The sequence below is a fragment of the Mus caroli genome, unplaced genomic scaffold (genome assembly GCF_978045245.1).
Source record: "Mus caroli unplaced genomic scaffold, Mus_caroli_1 scaffold_7, whole genome shotgun sequence".
Classification (NCBI taxonomy): Eukaryota; Metazoa; Chordata; class Mammalia; order Rodentia; family Muridae; genus Mus; species Mus caroli.
In genome coordinates this window covers 98,642,462-98,655,334 of record NW_028227262.1, presented here as the reverse complement: position 1 = coordinate 98,655,334, position 12,873 = coordinate 98,642,462, and the positions used below count along the sequence as shown (strand labels likewise).

The 12,873-nt window shown below is 44.9% G+C and overlaps 1 protein-coding gene across 6 annotated transcripts in view; it reads right to left on the bottom strand.

Annotated features, from left to right (window-relative positions):
* The window catches only part of Osbpl3 (oxysterol binding protein like 3), a 164,377-nt gene extending 152,085 nt beyond the window's left edge, over positions 1–12,292 (bottom strand). For 3 of the 6 annotated variants that reach the window (XM_029478518.2, XM_029478520.2, XM_029478523.2), the window contains exon 1: positions 11,961–12,292. The gene's annotated coding sequence lies outside the window, so the exon portion shown is untranslated. The remainder of the gene's footprint in view (positions 1–11,960) is intronic. The other 3 variants (XM_029478517.2, XM_029478525.2, XM_029478526.2) reach the window with 1 other exon arrangement.
* Between the last annotated feature and the right edge of the window lie 581 nt (positions 12,293–12,873).

The following is a 12,873-nucleotide window of genomic DNA, read 5'->3' as shown; positions in this document are numbered from 1 at the left end:
CTTAAAAATAAGTAACACATTTACTTGTAACCAATTCAAAAAACACAATTCCAACTTCATCATTAATCTTCCTGTTTCCTGCTACCCCTTCCTGGGGGAATTTAGCATTAGCAACCTCTTGTGTATCCTTCGAGATATTTTACATTTGTATATATACAAAGAGAAAAAGTGAATGTTTACCAAGTAGCTCTCTGGGAAAGCATCCTGACTAGACCTGCTTGTTGATTTCCATGTTGTGCCTACTCCCACCAGGAATGATTCATGCCGCACCACAGGTCATCAGCAAGGACCTGGGAAAGACACACATGCCCTGGAGGAGGCTGACTGGACCACAAGCCTTGTGGATGTGCACATGTGCAAATATAGGCATCCATATAGATCCACAGAGATATATGAAATATACTATATAGAGATGTATTTTTACACAATAGATAGTATATAATCCTTTTGTTGATAGTCACTGCATACCACACATCTATGTATTCTACATGTTACTTGTATCTTAAATGATAAGGCTTACATATTTATAAGTCTGATAAAATTCCTAGAATTGTAACTGCTGATTCAGGCAATGAATATATTTGTAATTTTGATAAATTATAGGTGCTAGATTAGCTTAAACTTCCATCCAGTATTTGAGCCCTCATTTCCTCATTCCTTTCCTAGTACTACCATTGCCGTGATGTGTGCCAATCTGGCATGTGAAAACTAGCACCTTATTAAGGTTTTGTGAAAGTGATTAAAGTTTCAGCATTTTTAAGAGTCACTGCTGGGGGCTAGAGAAATGGCTCAGCGATTAAGAGCACTGACTGCTCTTCCAGAGGTCCTGAGTTCAATTCCCAGCAACCACATGGTGGCTCACAACCATCCGTAATGGGATTCGATGCCCTCTTCTAGAGTGTCTTAAGACAGCTTCAGTGTACTCACATAACATTAAATAAAACTTAAAGAAAAAGGTCACTTCTGTACAGCTTTCTGAACTGTACACTCATATTCTTAACTCCAGAGTACCTAGCCTTTCTCTTATGGATTTGTCTTTATATGCTGATAAAAGTACATCTGTGTAGCACACGATGGTACTCTTTCCTAAAGCTTTTGCTGTCCTTTGAAATGACTACAAAGATTTGGTCTTGCAAAAAATTATATGCACAAAAGCTTCTGGGTTTGTATCGTATCTAGGAAGGATTTCCTATCTCCATTAACTACTGGAGTGGGGTTCTCATTTTTCTAGCTGTTTTGATGTTAAGTTTTTGCTCCATCTGGAACTTATTTTAGTGGAAGATAGAACACAGATTCCAATTACATTATCTCCCCCATAGAACCATCTTTGCCGTTCTCTCAACTCCCACCACCAAGCCCTGGTCCTAGGAACTATCATACTAATTTTAAAAATATCTTGGTAGCAGGGCAGTAGTGGCAGGCACTTTTAATCCCTGCACTGGGGAGGCAGAGGCAAGTGGATCTCTGTGAGTTCGAGGCCAGCCTGGTCTCCAGAGTGAGGTCCAGGACAACCAAAAGCCACACAAACCCTGTATCTGAAAAAGAAAAAAAAAGTTGATAACATCTCTTTACTCTTCTCCAATTGTGGCCACTGTATATCTCTGTTCCCAGCCTCTGACCTCTACTAACCCCAAATGCTTTTCAGTGACACACAGTTTAACACAGTCACCAGCTGCCATCGTTGTCTGTTCTTTGTGTTCATCAGCACCCTGAATGGCTGCATGGATCCTTCTCTAGAGACTCCCAAGCCCCAAAGGAAGCAAAGCTGGGATGTCCACCCACATAAGAAACTAGCGGAAAACTGATCTGAACCTGTGAGAACAAAATCCACATCAGGCAGTCACGCTCTCAAATACCTATGATGTTCATCTTCACTGTCAACTTGGCTGGAGTTGGAGTCCCCTAGGAGACACACCTCTGGCTGTGTCTGTGAGGGCATTTCCAGAGAGGTTTGGCTGAGGAGGAAAAGACCATCCCTAAATGTAGGCAACACCATCTCACCAGCTGGGGTACAGGACTAAATAAAAAGCAGACCACAAGCGAGCACAATCATCCATCTCTCTCTGCCTCCTGACTGTGGACACAACAGGACCAGCATGCTCCTGCCGCCATGCCTTCCCCACCGTGATGGACTGCATCCCTTAAATCACCAACCAAATAAACCTCTCCTACTTTAGCTTGCTTCTGGTCAGGCATTTTGTCACCGCCATAAGAAAACAAATCCATACCCCTAAATCATCCTGGTCCCTGACAAATGAGCTACACTTGAAAGACAGCCAGTAACTTAAGCTCCTTTGAGGGCCACACCAGTCAACTCTGGTTGTTAGACCTTGTTCAGCTTCAGTTACAGAAGTAACAGAAACTCAACTTTAGACTCAATCCCAATTAGTAAATAAACAAATCTGTGTGTAGCATCAGAGAAATTCAAACCCTTCTCCCCAAGTCCACGTGGCCTCCTGCAACCTGAAAGGTACAAAAGGACAGGACTTGACATGTCTCCTTCTCCTGGGAGGATTCCAGTCAGTCTCTCTTCTCTTCCTCATTCAGATCTTTGCAGCCCGAATTGTGACCCACAGGAAAATAGAACTTTGCTCCCCAGGGTCCCAATTAAAATCCAGACTCTTTCCCTTTGAGCCACATATCACCATGGTAACTAATGAATTCTCTGTTTAATGTCTGCATCCTCTTCTAGCCTGTAAAGTCCTGAAGGTAGAGTCTACTGCTAATTCCCCATCCAGCATGGTGCCTGAGACTTGGAATGGGATCCACAAATGCTTTCAAAACAAATGAACATGAAATCTTACTTCACGCATTCATTCTAGTGAGGTGTTCACTAGAATTTATCAATATTGGTGAAATTAAAATCACACTGATTATTTAGTATTTGCCTCTAAGCATTGCAGCTCATTGCCCAATACTTATGACTCAGAGAGAGAAGTTTGTTTTAGAAGACTTAAACTTTAATTAAGTGTCTAATGAATATTAGAATATCTGACAGCAGCACAGAACACAGGATTGGAAATCTTTACTTCACTGTGCTTTAACACACAAGTGGGAAAATGTTCTGGTAAGGAGAGCCTTTAGCCAACATAACATCGCAAAAAACAATTTCAGAACTTTAACCAACAAGAGTGAAAATTAAAAAAATAAAAAGATAAAAAACTACAGAGACTTAAGAGTCTGTGATCCTCTCCTGGCCCTTCCTTAGGAACCACAGCGACTGGACTTGAAGCTCATGATTTTCCCATTCCCACGAAGTGGATGAGTCCTTTAGGGGAATTCATCTCGCCCACACCTCCCCCAAGACCTGAACGTATTAGCTCCACTATCATTCTCTGAGTAAACAGACATCTAGACAGAGATAAGAGTTTTCATCTAAGTAAATTTTGTAGGAAAGCAACCAACTTCTTGGCTTTAAATCTCCACATTATCATTTAGCATTATAATCTATGCATGCTCAATAGAGGCCATTAGAAAGCAGGTCCAGGGGAAAAAAACAACTCTGGAGTATAAATAACATAGTCAAAAACTATAAAATCATCCATCACTTTCCTATATTCTTCTAAAATGAAGAAAATATTTCATAAACTTCAAAAGAATCCAATAAACAGACAAAGAAGCAATTCTGGCCTCCCAGGCTGCTAATCCAAGCACTGTAAAAAAATTTTTCACATTTTCACATGGGTGTGGAAGGCCACACTTGAAGGCCAAAGCACCTTGAAATGAACCCAATATGAAGGATTTTTTACGAAAATATTTCACTGTATGTTTTTAAAAATGTCAGATGTCCTTAGATGTTTTAAAACATACTAATATGAAATGTTCAAACACATATACACACAAAAATGAGTAGCAGCCAGCCATGATGGCACACACCATTAGTCCCAGAACTTAAGAGGCAGAGGCAGGCAGATCTCTGCGTGTTCAAGGCCAGCCTGGTCTATAAGATGAGTTCCAGGACAGCCAGGACTATACAAAGAAACTTCATCTTGAAAAAACAAAAATCAAACAAACAATCAAAAAAACAAAAAACATGAGTACCAGCACTGTCCAACAGACTATAGTATGATCCCTATATATAATTTTAACTTAAGTCATCAAGTAAAAAAGATAAAAGAAAATGAGATTATCGTTGAATCTGTGCCTTCATATGCCTGGAATATTGCCGGGCAGTGGTGGCACACGCCTTTAATCCCAGCACTTGGGAGGCAGAGGCAGGCAGATTTCTGAGTTCAAGGCCAGCCTGGTCTACAGAGTGAGTTCCAGGACAGCCAGGACTGCACAGAGAAACCCTGTCTCGAAAAACCAAAAAAAAAAAAACCTTCAACATGTAATTAATAAAAATGTTTTTGAGACATCTTTACATTCTTTCATATTCAGTCTTCAGAATTCAGTATGCATTTTACACAGACATTACATCTTGGTAAAGAATAGTCAAATTCAAGTGTCCAGCAGCCACACACAACCAATGGCTGCTCAGTAGACAGTGCAGACACAAAGAACATCCCAAAAGCACGGCATCCACTTCAGTGGCCACCACGCATTCGCTGACCTTGTCCTCTCTACACTGTCATGTCTCCTTGATTAGCAGCTCTTTTTTAACTGCTGGTGTTTCTGAGTTGGTGCCTAATAATCAAGCTGGATTTGTAAGCTCGGTGACAGAGTATATATAGGCTAGCATCTCACAGGTCCTAAGACAGGTCCCCAGCACCACAGGAAACCAAGATGCTTTGAGGACCCCAATATGACAGATTCACTACAATACTTTATCAATCAGCTGCTTCCTAAGGATCTACCTCCTGTCACACAGTGTGGGGTCAAGATGTGAAGGGCACTGCCACTCAATCAAGGGCATGAGTGAGCAGAACTCGGGAAAGTTTACAAAAATCTGCCAGCTCCTCCAACTGGCAAATGGGTAATAAAACATGGTATACAATATGGTGGGGAACTCACAGAAATCTGCCTACATCTGCCTCCTGAGTACTGGGGTTAAAGGCATTATGCCTAGTTAAATATGGTATAATTAAAAATAGTATAAAAATAATGAAGTAATGACTCCTATCATCCCAGGAATGAACCTTGAAAACAAAATCCTGGATGAAAGAAATCTGACACAAAAAGTCTCAGAGTCTATGTCTGCCTTTTCAGAACAAGTGATTGCATACAGACACAAATAGAGGTAATAACGTGTCCTAAAATTAATTATGGTGACAGTCGCACAACATGATACTAGGAGTTATTACATTGTATACCTTCAAAGGATGAATTACATGATACATGAGTTATAGTTGTATGACACATGTTGTCTCAGGGTTTCTATGGCTGTGAAGAGACACGATGACCACAGCAGCTCTTATAAAGGAAAACATTTCAATGGAGCTGGCCAACAGTACAGAGGTTTAGTCCATTATCATCATGGCAGGAAGCATGGCAGCATACAGGCAGGCATGATATTGGAGAAGGAGCCAAGAATTCTACATCTGGATTGGCAGGCAGGCAGGAAGAAAAAGAGACACTGGGCCTGGCTTGAACTTCTGAACCTCCAAAGCCCACCCTCCTCCCAGTGATACGCTTCTTCAAATAAGGGCACACATCCAAATAGTGCCACTCCCAATGAGTCTATGAGAGCCATTTTCATTCAAACCACCACATATGAATTATGGCTCCAACGCTGTTGTTTTAAAAAGTAGTGGCCAAATCCGCTACACACACAAGGTGTTTATACTACATTATCCAGATGTAATACAAAATGACAAATACAAACGTAATACGATGTAACACAAAACTGTTTACAAAACCACAACAATAAACTCCAGTGACCAATTCAGTCCAAGCCACTTGATCCAGCTATAAGATTGAACCGGGGATGGACCTGATTCAGAGAGGCCACGGAAATCGTATTAAACTTCAAAATATTCATTGAAAAATAAAAATCCACAGACAGAATGAATTCCAAAGTGTCTGTTATATATATATATATATATATATATATATATATATATATATATATATATATGTGTGTGTGTGTGTGTGTGTATATGGAGAGGGAGAGAGAATGTATGAGAGAGCAAGTGTAGTGTATACATGAATGAATATGGATGTCAGAAGATAACCTGAGATGTCATCCCTTGGGTACTGGCCTCTCCTTTCTAGACAGGTCTTCTCACATGGCCTGCCAGCAAAGATCCAATTGTCCCCACCTCCCTAGTGCTAGGATCAGCAGCCACAGCACCAGGTTTCTGGGAATCAAACTAAGGTTCTCGTGGTTGCAAGGCAAGCACTTAGTCAGACAAGCCATCTCACACCCCCTGTAATAGGCTCATAATAAGAGTAACATTAGCACAGATAAGAAATGTTGTGATAAATATTTAATCTCAATCAGGGGTTTCTACCCCCGCCTTGGATCATTCAGTTCCCAGATAAAAGACACAAAACTTTTATATTTATAAAAAAAAACCCTTAAATGCATTAGAGCTGAGCAGATAGCTACTCTCTAAGCTATGAGTATCTATTTCCCTAATCATAAGCCCAAATTAAAACTTGCCATGTTCCATCTGGGCCACACTTAACTCCAACTGGCCGGCCCTCATGGCTATGTTTTCATGATTAATCTACCCCATCGCATCTTCTCCTCTCTCCACCTTCTACTCTCTCTCCTCATGGTCCTCCTCAGACCCCAAGCCAGAGAACCAAACCCACCTAACTCTCTTCAGCCCAGCTATTGGATCTTTATTTAACCAATACGTTTAAATTATGAAGCAAAATCACATATCATTATTTGATGTACATGTGGATTCTCTCCTCCCTGAAGCAACCAGGGCCAGTAGTTAGCATTGCAATACATAGCAACGGGCCAAACCTCAACAAACTAGAAAACAGTGCACACCACACACATGGTGTTTATTCCACAGCTTTGTTATATATAAGAGTTTACAATTCCCTCTGTGGCTTAAAAGGGCTCAGGATAAGTGCTTCCCGTGGATTTCGCTAGATGCTCTGTTGCTTCAGCATACACTTATAAAGGTATGCATTAAAGTATTATGGATCAAACACTAGAAAGCGGAGCTGGGCAGGATGGCTCATGCCCACAATCCCAGCACTTAGCAAGAAGAGGCAAAAGAGAAAGTTCAGCCTGGAGTCACATAACAATACCCTGTATTTAAAAAACAAAACAAACACAAACACAAAACTAGAAAACAAAGTGACACATTCCAACTGCTTTTTTTTAACACAGTGTAACCAAATATAGTTGTCTAATTTTTTTTAATTGAGTCTTTTCTATCAAAGGACACCAGATGCTTAGGTCAAGAACAGAAACAACCCACTCGCCTTGCCTTCAAGACATTTAAAATCTAGGAGAGGGGGTGGGGGTTGAAGAGATGAGTTAAAATCCCCAGAACCTACACCAAATTCAGCACTAGGAGAGACAAATACGTACACACATGTGTATCTGCATGAGCATGCACAAATGCTCTACACATACATACACATACATACACACACACATACACACACATACACACACATACACATACATACACACACATACACATACATACACACACATACACACACATACACATACATACACACACATACACACACATACACATACACAAACATACACACACATACACACACATACACACACATACACTTACACAGCAGCAGCAGCATCTTCATAATGTCCATAAAAGAAAGGAGTGACACATTTAAATATAAAGAGTGGGCCAGAAAGCAAGGGGATAACAGGACCAGGAGACATAAAGGCACAGAGGGAAAAGAAAGGAATCAACGGCATCCTCAGCGGTCAGAACTGGGTGTTCATTCCCACTTTTAAGAAAATGTTTTGACAAGACCAGTCACAGTGCACGCTTTGATCCCAGCACTCGCAGACAGAGGCAGGTGGAACACCGAGTCTGAAGGCATGCTGATCTACACAGAGAGTTCCAGGCCAGCCAGGAATACACAGTAGTCTTGTTTTTGTCTTTGCTTTTAAGTGCTCTGAGAGTTCGGGTTCACAGAGATTATGCTTTCAGAAGCAGTTTCTGAGCTCAGCTTGAAAGACTTTCATTCTTGTGCTTGGTTGGCCCAGGAAGTGGCACTATTAGGAGGTGTGGCCTTGTTGGGGTAGGTGTGGCCTTGTTGGAGGAAGTGTGCCACTGTGGGGGTGGGCTTTCAGACCCTCTTCCTAGCCACATGGGTGACAGCCTGCTCCTGGTGTCTTCCTTTGAATGGAGATGTGGAACTCTCAGCTCCTTCTCCAGCACCATGCCTGCCTAGAAACTGCCATGCTTCCTGCTATGACTGTAATGGACTGAACCTCTGAACCTGTAAGCCAGTCCCAACTAAATGTTGTCCTTAAAAGAGATGCCTTGGTCATGATGTCTGTTCACAGCAATGGAAACCTTGACGAAGACAGCTCTTACAGAGAGTAAGGCAGTGGGAGAGCACAGAAGGCAACAGGCACGTGTGGGCAAACACCAGACGTTCTGGTGACAAGGTTCAGGTTACCAGCACACAGGCCAGGAACGCTAGAGTGGAAGCCAAGGCTGAGCCTCTGATCCCAAATCCCGAGCTGGGCTAAGGAGTCTACACTAACTGGGTAGTGAAAGGGATTTGGGTTTGACTCTCCGCTCCAACATTTACTAACAGCAAACAGAACTGAGCCTTTCCTCCACTTACCTTGTCACTGAGAGACAACTCAGTGGCTCTGATGTGGCTTGTAAAATAGAAAGAGGTGATGCACGGGTGGCCAACATCCACGACAGGACTCTCCATATCTAAGTCCAGAGTCCAACTAAAACTAATATTGTTAGTAACTCTAAAAGCCACCCAAGAGTGTTTCCTAATGCAATACTGACAGTTCTTAAACAGTCTGCCTTATTACACACGCTAGACAAGAGAAAGAAAGGGGAACCCACTTGTAGACAATGTTAGGGCAGAGTGATATCCCTGAACTAAGGCACTGTGGAGGCTACAAAAGACCAAGAAAGATCCTGAGACAAGGGCGGGTGGAGGGAAGCAGGAATGTGGTCTGAACAGCTGTAACTGAGAAGGCAAAACAGAAGTTTCTAGAGAAGGCCAGAAAGTGGATGAATAAGTGGATTTAGGCAGAACTGGAGTTAGCAGGAAACTGTATGGCTCTCAATTATGCATGGCAAGCGCTTTCAGCTTAACAGCTCCCACCAGTCCCTGATGTCTCTCTCACACCCCCCTCACTTCCAGGGCATTCAAATCCAGCCCTCGCTGGAGCTCTTGAAATGGAAATGTCAATTAAGGAAAGGTAGCCCTGCCAAGAAGTACATTATAAAACAAATGATGGGTTACCCAGACCCTCTCGCAGGAAGAACTGTATTATCCCAAAACTGTCTGGAAGCTGAAGGAAGAGGGGTGCCTGCGGCCCTCCTCCTCCCTCTTTGCCACTAGCCCTTTAGGAGGCAACCATACCAATCCTATCTCTTTCCAAATCTCTCCACACCCCTCAGTTTCATGCAAGGGTGGAAAGAGCTAAATGCTTTTACTTTACTGAAAAGTCACTTCAGAGCCTTCTGGGGCGAGTGGCTTCTGCATCTGAGAGGAACAACTCATCTTTCCAGCCCTTTCTGAAAGGGATGGGGGTGGTCCACAGTGGGAGCTCTTTTACCACAGTGGGGAAAAGCAGCCTGATTCCTTTCTGGATCCAAATGAAAGCGGGGATATCCTTTCCTCCCTATTAAAAGCCCCTGATGGACCAGGCCCGCATGTACTCAGCCACAGAAACCAATGGCAGTGAGACCCTGGACCACTCACAAAGTGTAGTCTCAGAGAGCATCAGCACTGGGCTCCATCACTGGGTTAACACTGATTAAACAGCAGGAGAAGAGACATCAGAGTCTGAGGGAAGGTGCTAAGGGTTTAGAGTCAGAGAGATAACGAAGAGCTAGGGGAATTGCTACTGACCCCAGGCAAATTCCTGAACCCTGCTGCAGTCTCCTCCGGTGACTGAGCCTATCAAGATGGTGAAGATTATGACATAATTCGTCCTGTGCAGTCTGGTATTATCTGGCCTACAATGGGGAGTCATTACTGAAAATGGATCTCAGGAATAAAACAGCGACTCTTAGCTGGACAACATATCCACTGCCTGCAAAAGTGGAAACCATATTTTCGTCTCTTAGAAGTAATCCAACACGGGGGGGGGGGGGCGGGGGGGGGGGAGGAAATCTGGGGGGGGCTGGGAGGGGCAACATTTAGGATGTAATTAATTAATTGATTTTTAAAAAATAAGTAACCCAACAAAATAGAAAACAGGCTAGAGTCACAGTACTGCTTAATAACCTTAGGACAACTGGGTAACCTGCAAGAGCCTTAAATGCCTAAAGTGTGTAGCTTGGGTCAGGGAAACGGGTCCTTGAGTAAAAGGCAGTTGTTAGCAAACCTGATTTCTACCAGAGTTTGCGCCCTGGATCCCACAGTGGAGAGGGAGGGAGGGAGGGGAAAGGAGAGAGAGAGAGAGAGAGAGAGAGAGAGAGAGAGAGAGAGAGAGAGAGAGAGAGAGAACACCAATTCCTAAAGTCCTCTAACCACAACACACCTGTATATACAAGCACAGGGTTGTGAACACACACATCTAAAATAGGGGACTTAAAAAAAAAATCTAGCTAATCAGACTACTACGATGTTAGTGATCATCTATACGCATCTACACAGGGCTCCCAGCAAACACCTTGATGGCTAGTGCGTGCTCATCAGCAGGAGTTTCTGCCATTTATTAATTTTCCCGATAAAAAAGGAAAAAAGACGAAAATCCAAACCAGCCATGAAATCAACATTCTCAGATTATGAAGAAGTTCACATTTACTCATTCCATAAATGTGTAGTGTGAGGCTGCAGTGTGGCAGGCTGCCTTCTCGACACTGAGGCTGGACAGACGGAGAAATAGGACTGGTCTCTGCTTTCCCAGGACTTTGCATCCTAGCAGCGGAAGAAGGCTGGCAGATGGAAAAAACAAGCAGATGATTCCAGACAGCTTTAGGCTCTGTGAAGAGCTGCAAACAGGGCAGTGTGGAGTTGATGGACAGAATGGACATTTAGCCTGGATGCACTGCAATCTGTCTGAAGGTTTCTGGCGGCCAAAAGGAGGTCCTCACCGTGTATGATGCTTTGAGTGTTGAGTGTGGATGACCCAAAGTCAGACCTATGCTTACCTATCTCTGAAACCATCTTTTGCAGCTACAGTGTAAATAAAATACACTACCCAAACGATCTCATCTAGTAATCAGATTCCTAGGGCACTGCGACATCCGAGGGGACTCCAATGCCCCAGCCCCGTTCCCTGACACAAGGTGAGAGACAACTTAATGTCCCTCTCAGCTCCAACAGTCTGGGAGGCGCGCGGCTGGTTAAGAAGTGACTGAAGGACACAAGACAATGCCACGGGAGATACCAGAGGCACCAATCGCTCGCTGAGTGCTTGAAGCCCCAAGGGTGCTCTCCGTCCCAGTGTAGACACTGTGGAGTGGTGTGACCTGACTGGGGAGGCTGAAGAGCGAGGTGCCTACACCGCAGGGCCCCAAGCTCGCGGATGTGGTAAAGCCTCCCTCCTGGCCGAATTAAGCAGGTTTCCTGTGCCTCCCGCCTGTCACAGCGCCAGGCTGTGCCCGGGACAGCTCCTCTGCTCGGCATCCTCGTGCACCCGCACGTAGGTTCCTGAGATCCGCTCCTTCTCCGGATCCATCCCCGCCAGGCTGTAACTCGAGGGGCACAGCTCCAGGGTGAGCAGCACCAGAGTGCTTCCTCCCAGAAAACTGGAGCTTACACGACAGGCGACCTCCAAGTCTCAGGGCTGCCCCGTGTACCCGGGCTTCCCGGGACCACCACAGACACAGTCTAAACCATAGAGAATGGCTGCGTCCCCGAACCTTCCCGGGGCCTCCACCACACCTCAACCCCAGCCTGGCGGACGCCCTGTTGCTCACCTAAGTGTTCCGCTACTGGGGACGCTTCTCGATTCCCCAGTGCGTGCTTCAGACCGAGAAGGACGCAAACCGGGCTTCTCGGGTCCCTGCAAGTCTCAGCCGACGGCAGTTCCAGCACCAGCCGCAGGAGACTGGGGCGCCGAGCGCTGCTCGCAGACAGATGGTGGGCGAGAGCCCGCGCAGTGCACCAGCTCTCCAGGTGCCGGGGTCCCTGGTCCCCTGCTACTGGCCGGTGTGCGATCCCGCGACCAGTTCTCAGTACTTCGCCTAGAACTTCAGGGCGCGCGCCGCCGGGCAATTAGCTGAAGAGCTGGAGCGAGGGGAGGGAGCTAAGAGGAGGAGCCTGAGTTCTCCACTGGGCGGAATAACGTGAAAAGGGCGGGGGGGGGGGGGCAGCAGAGTGGCTCCCACTCCCACCAATCAGGAGTCATCGGGGGAAGGCGGCGAGGCGTTGGACTTGGAAGCTGCAGGCGGATTCCGTGACGCCAGCCAGGGTTCAGGGCGAGTGGAGCGGTGGAGAGTGATGGTAGGTGTGGCTGGGCGGGGCAGCGGCTCCCAGCATCCTTAGAGTAGTGTGTGCCCCTTAGGCCTTCAGTAAATATTTATTGAATGACTTAGGAGGAAGTTGAGGTTCGCGCGAAAGGAGCTTTTTTAAGGAGAAGATTCCAGGGGACTAAAGTAGTCCAACGGGCAATAATCACTTGAACACTGAAAAGAGCTGAGAATAAATAAGGGGAAAATATGTGGCGAGCCAAGGGTTAGACACAAAATATTAGAAACTGGGTTCGGACTTTGGGGACCTGGCCCCCAGAAGCAGTTGTCCAAATTGGTGCGGGGTTACAGAGGAAGCGAGAAGGGAGAAAGGTGTTGTTATTGTTGTTGTTGTTGTTGTTGTTGTTGTTGTTATAGTTCC